The sequence below is a fragment of the Pristiophorus japonicus genome, chromosome 4 (genome assembly GCF_044704955.1).
Source record: "Pristiophorus japonicus isolate sPriJap1 chromosome 4, sPriJap1.hap1, whole genome shotgun sequence".
Lineage (NCBI taxonomy): Eukaryota > Metazoa > Chordata > Chondrichthyes > Pristiophoridae > Pristiophorus > Pristiophorus japonicus.
Window position 1 is genome coordinate 12,133,711 of NC_091980.1, and position 10,406 is coordinate 12,144,116.

A 10,406-nucleotide genomic window follows, 5' to 3' on the forward strand; every position below is an offset into this window, starting at 1 on the left:
GTTCTGTCTACATAGCTTATGATTTTTTCTTAGTTATTGTCTTCATGGCGTTGAGGAGAATACGTTGCTAGTGCGCCATGAAAATGCATCTAATCCAAATAACTGGTACCATCATTACGCATTCGCACCTGAGGTACAAAAAGATAGCAGCAGCATGCGTTGCATTTTAGCCGACAAATAGGCATTATTACCTATAACGTAACAAAAACAAATCGGAGAATAAGTTGATATTTTCCTTTCTGACAACCTGAGGCGCTTCTCAGGGTGCTTGACGAAATCGTGGAACTGGTGGTAGATTTAGGCTGTGGATAATTTCCGCCGATGAAAGCTTGTGAGATTTAGCACAAAGGAATAAAAGAGAATACACATTCAATCGTTGAATTCAGGTTGATTTTAAAATAATGACCTATCCGGAAATAAACCAGCATGATCAACTCCAACTGTACAACTAGAATTCAGCCAGCCCATCCGCTAATATAAAGCGGCCAGTCAACTTCCAACTACTGAAGCTATGAAGAGTGATGAAATGAGAGTGGATACTTCCGAATAATATTGTTAATTCAATTTCTTATAACTGTATTTTAATCAAGCATCAATAATAAAGGCCACGTGCAGTTGCTTGATATGGAGCCATGTGGTTAAATTTTGACTTATTTTTATTTTATTACTTTAGAAGTTAAATAATGCATATATATGAGAGTAAAACTTCACTTCCGCAATTTAATACACGTATTTTTATATGCTAGATTATGAAAATATGAATAGAATAGATGTTGGGTATTTTTATTGAACACCTTTAAATATAATAGTTAATTTGTGAAAAAAGGAAGAACAAGCCTGCTTTAAGAAAGGTTTGGTGCAGTTATTGGCGCAGACTCTTTGTGTCGCTGTCTACCAATACGGAGCTGAGACTCTGTGAGAGATCCACCCCCTCACTTCTCATCAAACACAGTCGAGAATCGCAGGGTAACTCAGTTTTCGCGGTGCAGCCATGTTTAGAAGGATCGTTCAGGCAATTTTGTTGCATTTCAGGAGTTAATATCAGCACTTAAATGGAAACAATCACTCTTTTCTGTTGGTAAAAAGTGGAGTTTCAGAGGATTGGAAAAAAAGTCTGAAATACGTAGAACAAAATCCAGAGCAATGATGAATTTTCTGAGCGGCGCGGCATATTTCATGTTCGTAGTTTTTGTCTCGCACCTTGTTTTCGGGCAACTTTGCTACTCAATTCCCGAGGAGTTGGAGATCTGTGCCTTTGTTGGAAACTTCGCTGAAGATTGAAGAATAAGCTTTCGGGAATTAACAGCTCGGAAACTTCAGCTGCTCTTTGATGAGCGAAAGCAATAATTCGAGGTAAATGTGGAAAATGGGATTTTAATCGTTAATGAAAGAATCGATAGGGAACAGCTTTGCATGGAACGCTCTCCCTGTTCCATGTCTTTGGAAATCGCGATGGAAAATAATGTGGAAATTTTTCATGTTCAAGTGGAGATAATAGATGTAAATGACAATTCGCCGACTTTCCCGACAAGTAGACTGAAATTGCAGATCGCTGAGTCAGCTGCAGACTGAAATTGCAGATCGCTGAGTCAGCTGCACCAGGTGCGCGCTTCCCTCTCGAGAGCGCGCACGATACGGACCTGGGTAAAAACACGATCAGCACTTACAAGATTGCTTCGAATTAGCACTTCGGGATCAAAATGCGCATAAGAAACGATGGTAGCAAAATCGTCGAATTGTTGTTGGAGAACCCTTGGACTGCGAACTACAATCATCCTTTGAACTGATATTGACGGCTGTGGATGGTGCGAACCTGGACAGGTCAGGCACTGCTCAGATTATCATTACTGTAACGGACGCCAATGGCAACGCACGTGTATTCAATCAGGAAATATACAGTGCTAGGGTGTTAGAAAACACACCCAAAGCCACTTTGGTGATGAAACTCCATGCAGCTGATTTAGATGAAGGTGCCAACGCTGAGTTCAAATATTCCTTTAGCAATTATGCCTCACAAAGAGAGCGAGATTTGTTCCATTTAAACGCGGAAACCGGAGAGAACAAAATTCAAGATTTACTGTATTTTGAAGCCTCAGATGAGCTTGAGGTACACGTTTTGTCAATGCACTAAAAGTTGGACATGCTAATGTATTGGTTAAAATTGTTGACGTGAATGATAACACCCCGAGATAAAGCTGAATTCAGCAATGAAAATGGTAACTGAGGATGTCGAACCAGGTACAGTCGTCGCTGTATTCGTTGTTACAGATCGAGATTCTGGGAGAACGGACACGTTCGATGTCAGATTCCGAGGAATATGCCATTCAAACTTCAAACCACTTTGACGAATCACTACAAGTTGATAATCACTGATATACTGGATCGTGAAACGACTGCACAGTACAACATAGCCATTTCAGCATGGGATGTTGGATCGCCCTCTCTTTCTTCAAATAGAATTATAGTTGTTTTGTTTCTGATATAAATGACAACGTTCCGCGATTTTCGCAGTCCTCATATAATGTATATGTAATGGAGAATAATACTCCTGGTGCAACTGTTGTTTCTGTTACAGCTCTGGATCCAGATTTGAATGAGAATCGAGACATTTCCTATTTTATTCTGGAGAATCAGATACATGATGTGCTTGCGCCTGCTTTCTTTAATATCAACTCAAAAAGTAGGAGCATTTACGCGCTGCGTTCCGTTGATTATGAGGAACGGAAGAATTTTCAGATAAGAGCATTAAAACATCAGAATTAGGAACAGGAGTAGGCCATCTAGCCCCTCGAGTCTGCTGCGCCATTCAACAAGATCATGGCTGCTCTGGCCGTGGACTCAGCTCCACTTACCCACCCGCTCCCCATAACCCTTAATTCCCTTATTGATTAAAAATCTATCCATATGTGACTTGAATACATTCAATCAGCTAGCCTCAACTGCTTCCTTGGGCAGAGAATTCCACAGATTCACAACCCTCTGGGAGAAGAAATTCCTTCTCAACTCGGTTTTAAATTGGCTCCCCCGTAATTTGAGGATGTGTCCCCTCATTCTAGTCTCATCGACCAGTAGAAACAACCTCTCTGCTTCTATCTTTTCTATCCCTTTCATTATTTTAAATGTTTCTTTAAGATCACCCCTCATTCTTCTGAACTCCAACGAGTAAAGACCCAGTCTACTCACGCTACTCAATCTATCATCATAAGGTAACCCACTCATCTCCGGAATCAGCCTAGTGAATCGTCTCTGTACCCCCTCCAAAGCTAGTATATCCTTCCTTAAGTAAGGTGACCAAAACTGCATGCAGTACTCCAGGTGCGGCCTCACCAATACCCTATACAGTTGCAGAAGGACTCCGTGCTTTTGTACTCCATCCCTCTCGCAATGAAGGCCAACATTCCATTCGCCTTCCTGATTACCTGCTGCACCTGAAAACTAACTTTTTGGGATTCATGCACAAGGACCCCCAGGTCCCTCCGCACCGCAGCATGTTGTATGTTCTCCCCATTAAAATAATATTCCCTTTTACTGTTTTTTTTCCCAAGGTGGATGACCTCAAACTTTCTGACATTGTATTCCATCTGCCAAACCTTAGCCCATTCACTTAAACTATCTAAATCTATTTGCAGCCTCTCTGTGTCCTGTACACAACCCACTTTCTCACTAATCTTTGTTTCATCTGCAAATTTTGTTACACTACATTCTATCCCCTCTTCCAGGTCATCTATGTATATTGTAAACAGTTGTGGTCCCAGCACCAATCCCTGTGGCACACCACTAACCACCAATTTCCAACCCGGAAAGGACCCATTTATCCCAACTCTCTGCTCTCTGTTAGCCAGCCAATTCCATATCCATGCTAATACATTTCCTCTGACTCTGCGTACCTTTATCTTCTGCAGTAACCTTTTGTGTGCACCTTATCGAATGCCTTTTGGAAATCTAAATACACCACATCCATCGGTACACCTCTATCCACCATGCTCGTTATATCCTCAAAGTATTCCAGTAAATTAGTTAAACATGATTTCCCCTTCATGAATCCATGCTGCATCTGCTTGATTGCACTATTCCTATCTAGATGTCCCACAATTTCTTCCTTAGTGATAGTTTGAAGCGTTTTCCCCACTACAGATATTAAACTAACCGGCCTATAGTTACCTGCTTTTTGTCAGCCCCTTTTTTAAACAGAGGCGTTACATTATGTCGAGGAACCAACTAGGGGGGAGGCCATCTTAGACTGGGTGTTATGTCATGAGAGAGGATTAATTAGCAATCTCGTTGTGCGAGGCCCCTTGGGGAAGAGTGACCATAATATGGTGGAATTCTGCATTGGGATGGAGAATGAAACAGTTAATTCAGAAACCATGGTCCAGAACTTAAAGAAGGCTAACTTTGAAGGTATGAGGCGTGAATTGGCTGGGATGGATTGGCGAATGATACTTAAGGGGTTGACTGTGGATGGGCAATGGCAGACATTTAGAGACCGCATGGATGAACTACAACAATTGTACATTCCTGTCTGGCATAAAAATAAAAAAGGGAAGGTGGCTCAACCGTGGCTATCAAGGGAAATCAGGGATAGTATTAAAGCCAAGGAAGTGGCATACAAATTGGCCAGAAATAGCAGTGAACCTGGGGACTGGGAGAAATTTAGAACTCAGCAGAGGAGGATAAAGGGTTTGATTAGGGCAGGGATAATGGAGTATGAGAAGAACCTTGCAGGGAACATTAAGGCGGATTGCAAAAGTTTCTATAGATATGTAAAGAGAAAAAGGTTAGTAAAGACAAACGTAGGTCCCCTGCAGTCAGATTCAGGGGAAGTCATAACGGGGACCAAAGAAATGGCGGACCAATTGAACAAGTACTTTGGTTCGGTATTCACGAAGGAGGACACGAACAACCTTCCGGTTATAAAAGGGGTCGGGGGGTCTAGTAAGGAGGAGGAAATGAGGGAAATCCTTATTAGCCGGGAAATTGTGTTGGGGAAATTGATGGGATTGAACGCCTATAAATCCCCAGGGCCTGATGGACTGCATCCCGGAGTACTTAAGGAGGTGGCCTTGGAAATAGTGGATGCGGTGACAGTCATTTTCCAACATTCCATTGACTCTGGATCAGTTCCTATAGAGTGGAGGGTAGCCAATGTAAGCCCACTTTTTAAAAAAGGAGGGAGAGAGAAAACAGGGAATTATCGACCGGTCAGCCTGACATCGGTAGTGGGTAAAATGATGGAATCAATTATTAAGGATGTCATAGCAGTGCATTTGGAAAGAGGTGACATGATAGGTCCAAGTCAGCATGGATTTGTGAAAGGGAAATCATGCTTGACAAATCTTCTGGAATTTTTTGAGGATGTTTCCAGTAGAGTGGACAAGGGAGAACCAGTTGATGTGGTATATTTTGACTTTCAGAAGGCGTTCGACAAGGTCCCACACAAGAGATTGATGTGCAAAGTTAGAGCACATGGGATTGGGTGTAGTGTACTGACATGGATTGAGAACTGGTTTTCAGACAGGAAGCAAAGAGTAGGAGTAAATGGGGACTTTTCAGAATGGCAGGCAGTGACTAGTGGGGTACCGCAAGGTTCTGTGCTGGGGCCCCAGCTGTTTACACTGTACATTAATGATTTAGATGAGGGGATTAAATGTAGTATCTCCAAATTTGCGGATGACACTAAGTTGGGTGGCAGTGTAAGCTGCGAGGAGGATGCTGTGAGGCTGCAGAGCGACTTGGATAGGTTAGGTGAGTGGGCAAATGCTTGGCAGATGAAGTATAATGTGGATAAATGTGAGGTTATCCACTTTGGTGGTAAAAACAGAGAGACAGACTGTTATCTGAATGGTGACAGATTAGAAAAAGGCGAGGTGCAAAGAGACCTGGGTGTCATGGTACATCAGTCATTGAAGGTTGGCATGCAGGTGCAGCAGGCGGTTAAGAAATCAAATGGCATGTTGGCCTTCATAGCAAGGGGATTTGAGTACAGGGGCAGGGAGGTGTTGCTGCAGTTGTACATGGCATTGGTGAGGCCATACCTGGAGTATTGTGTACAGTTTTGGTCTCCTAACCTGAGGAAGGACATTCTTGCTATTGAGGGAGTGCAGCGAAGGTTCACCAGACTGATTCCCGGGATGGCGGGACTGACCTATCAAGAAAGACTGGATCAACTGGGCTTGTATTCACTGGAGTTCAGAAGAATGAGAGGGGACCTCATAGAAACATTTAAAATTCTGATGGGGTTAGACAGGTTGGATGCAGGAAGAATGTTCCCAATGTTGGGGGAGTCCAGAACCAGAGGTCACAGTCTAAGGATAAGGGGTAAGCCATTTAGGACCGAGATGCGGAGGAACTTCTTCACCCAGAAAGTGGTGAACCTGTGGAATTCTCTACCACAGAAAGTTGTTGAGGCCAATTCACTAAATATATTCAAAAAGGAGTTAGATGAGGTCCTTACTACTAGGGGGATCAAGGGGTATGGCGAGAAAGCAGGAATGAGGTACTGAAGTTGAATGTTCAGCCATGAACTCATTGAATGGCGGTGCAGGCTAGAAGGGCCGAATGGCCTACTCCTGCACCTATTTTCTATGTTTCTATGTTTCTATTAGCTGCTTTTCAATCCGCTGGTACCTCCCCAGAGTCCAGAGAATTTGGGTAGATTATAACGACTGCATCTGCTATAACTTCCGCCATCTCTGTTACTACCCTGGCATGCATTTCATCAGGACCAGAGGACTTGTCTACCTTGAGTCCAGCACTACCCCTCTCGTGATAGTGATTGTTTGAAGGTCCTCCCTTCCCACATTCCTGTGAGCAGCAATTATTAGCAAGGTTTTTGTGTCTTCCAATGTGAAGACCGAAGCAAAATAATTGTTTAGGGTCTCAGCCATTTCCACATTTCCCTTTATTAAATCCCCCTTCTCATCTTCTAAGGGACCAACATTTACTTTAGTCACTCTTTTCCGTTTTATATATCTGTAAAAGCTTTTACTGTCCGTTTTTATCTTTTGCGCATGTTTACCTTCATAATCTATCTTTCATTTCTTTATTGCTGTCTTTTTCATTCTTTGCTGTCGTTTAAAATTTTGCCAATCTTCTATTTAACCACTGACCTTGGCCACCTTATACGCATTGGTTTTTAATTTGATACTCTTCTTTATTTCCTTGGTTATCCATGGCTGGTTATCCCTTCTCTTACTGCCCTTCCTTTTCACTGGAATATATTTTTATAGAGCACTATGAAAGAGCTCCTTAAAAGTCCGCCACTGTTCCTCAATTCTGCAACCGTTTAGTCTGTGTTTCCAGTGTACTTTTGCCAACTCTGCCCTCATCCCACTGTAGTCCCCTTTGTTTAAGCATAGTACGCTCGTTTGAGACACTACTTCCTCATCCTCAATCTGTATTACAAATTCAACCACACTGTGATCACTCATTGTAAGAGGATCTTTTCCTCGGAGATCGTTTATTATTCCTGTCTCATTACACAGGACCAGATCTAAGATAGCTTGCTCCCTTGTAGGTTCTGTAACATACTGTTCTAAAAAACAATCCCGTATGCATTCTATGAATTCTTCCTCCAGGATACCCCATGCGATTTGATTTGACCAATCGATATGTAGGTTAAAATCCACCATGATTACTGCCATTCCTTTTTCACATGCCTCCATTATTCCCTTGATTATTTCCCGCCCCACCATGAAGTTATTATTTGGGGACCTATAAACTACGCCCAACAGTGACATTTTCCCTTTACTGTCTCTAATCTCCACCCACAATGATTCAACATTTTGTTCATTAGTGCCAATATCGTCTAACACAGCTGCCCTGATATCATCCTTTATTAACAGAGCTACCCCACCTCCTTTCCCTTCTTGTCTATCTTTCCGAATCGTCAGATACCCCTGTATGTTTAATTCCCAGTCTTGGCACCCTGCAACCACGTTTCTGTAATGTCCACCAAATCATACCCATTTGTAATGATTTGTGCCGTCAACTCATTTACTTTATTTCAAATGCTGCATGCGTTTAGGTAGAGTGTTTTAATACTAGTTTTTAAACCTTGATTTTTAGTTTTGACCCCTCCTGCAGCCCCTTTATATTCAGTGGCCCTTTTTGTTTTTTGCCTTGGGTTTATCTGCCCTCCACTTTTACTCATCTCCTTTCTGTCTTTTGCTTTTGTCTCCTTTTTGTTTCCCTCTGTCTCCCTGCATTGGTTCCCATCCCCCTGCCATATTAGTTTAACTCCTCCCCAACAGCACGAGAAAACACTCCCCCTCGGACATTGGTTCCGGTCCTGCCTAGTTGCAGACCGTCCGGTTTGTACTGGTCCCACCTCCCCCAGAACCGGTTCCAATGCCCCAGGAATTTGAATCCCTCCCTGCTGCACCACTGCTCAAGCCACGTATTCATCTGAGCTATCCTGCGATTCCTACTCTGACTTGCACGTGGCACTGGTAGCAATCCTGAGATTACTACTTTTGAGGTCCTACGTTTTAATTTAGCTCCTAGCTCCTTAAATTCGTCTCGTAGGACCTCATCCCTTTTTTTTACCGATATCATTGGTACCAATGTGCACCACGACAACTGGCTGTTCGCCCTCCCTTTTCAGAATGTCAAAGTTCAAGCTCAGGATTCTGGATCTCCGCTATTGAGCAGCACCGCGATGGTGAGGATTATTATATTGGATCTAAATGATAATGCTCCAGTTATAATTTCACCATTAAGTTGGAACAGTTCCGCCGCAATGGAAATCGTGCCCCACCCAGTATATCAAGGATACATTGTTTGCAAGGTAATGGCTACCGATGCCGATTCCGGTCAGAACGCACGGGTTACCTATAAACTGTTTGATGCAACTGATCGGAGTCTCTTTATTGTGAGCCTTTACACCGGAGAAATCAGAATAACCCAAAGCTTTAAGGACAAGACACCATCACACAAAGAGTGGTTATCTTGGTGATGGACAACGGACAGCCGATTCTGTCAAGCATGGTCACAATCAACTTCTTAATCCCGTCGAACTTCACTGAAAACCCTTCGGAACGTGCAGAGCATCCCAGTAACGTTGAATATTTCTCAGATCTAACTATATATTTAATAATATTTTTTGGATCAACAAGCTTCATATTTCTTATAACCATAATGTTCCTCATCGACCTGAAGTGTAAACAAGACCGAAATAACATGCATTACCACAGTCCAACAACTTGCTGTTGTTGTATGGGGAGGAAGTCGAATGATATCTTTAATCTGGGACCTGAAGCTAATAAATCTTTAAATTATTATGCAGCTGGTCAGACGCAACCTGTTTCCGAATCCTGTGATTATACGGTTCGCTTATCCCTGGAATCATCCAAGAGTGATTTTTTGTTCCTGAAGTCCTGCAAACCTTTGAGTGACATCCGTGTGAGTGACAGTCTGAGATAGTCACCGGGAACATGCATTTATACTGTGACTGATGGGTAATGTACTTGTCACAAGAAATGTTCAACAGTAATTTTCTAGAGTGAATTTCGTGCATGTTAGTCATTGAACGTGTAGCAGCTGTCTAAAATGTATCCCTTTGGAATTTCCTGAGCAATACCTACTTTATTGTCCCTTGAATAACTTTACGTTGCCTGGTTTTTATCATTGCCGGAATACTTCCAACAGTGATTTTGCATCGGAATTATAATACCATTAATGTTAATGTTTACTTTTTGCTGCAGACTACTTCATATGTTATGTAAACATCGTTATATTGCATTTTTTTTTACTAAATGCGGAAGGCGAACCAAACCTAAAAAATTAGGAACCAGGAAGGCATTAAATTAACTGTGATACTGGCTTCCGACTAGAGATTAATGCATGGTAGACAATCAGGTATACTCATGCCATGGCACTGTAGTTTTTCAAATCGCAAACCTTAAACATTCTTTCAAAGATTTTATCCACAAAGAGGATTCATCTAATGAGGCCTACGAATAGAATAGGAAGTATTATTAGACAGCGAATTGGTAGAGCATGGAATTATTTGCTAGAGTTCATACCTAATGTAGAGCGCATTCATTTCTTTATCGGAAAAGTGCATTAAGCTTTTAGGCAGGGAACAATATTTGGCGATTTGGGAAGAATATGCCAATTAGATTAATATTGTATTCATTTAGCAAATTGCGGTACGGATGAAATTTTCCCAACATCCTTTTTACGTGTGCCGGACGTCGATTGTCTTTGACAACTCAATGTGAATCATAACCGCACTTAGGCACTGGGAGAGTTGTTATTTCCGTTTCAGTTCGAGATTTTCAATGACAACTCTATATAGTTTAATCCCTCTGATTTGAGGATGCATGTTTATTCTGTCGGTTTCGCCGTAGCACAACGAATAAATTAAATTAGTGCAGCATATTAATTACCTAAGCGATACTATA

At 42.0% G+C, this 10,406-nt stretch overlaps 1 pseudogene; it reads left to right on the plus strand.

Annotated features, from left to right (window-relative positions):
* Positions 1 to 1,146: 1,146 nt before the first annotated feature.
* On the plus strand, positions 1,147 to 10,186 carry LOC139262009 (protocadherin alpha-C2-like; annotated as a pseudogene).
* The last annotated feature ends 220 nt before the right edge of the window (positions 10,187 to 10,406 follow it).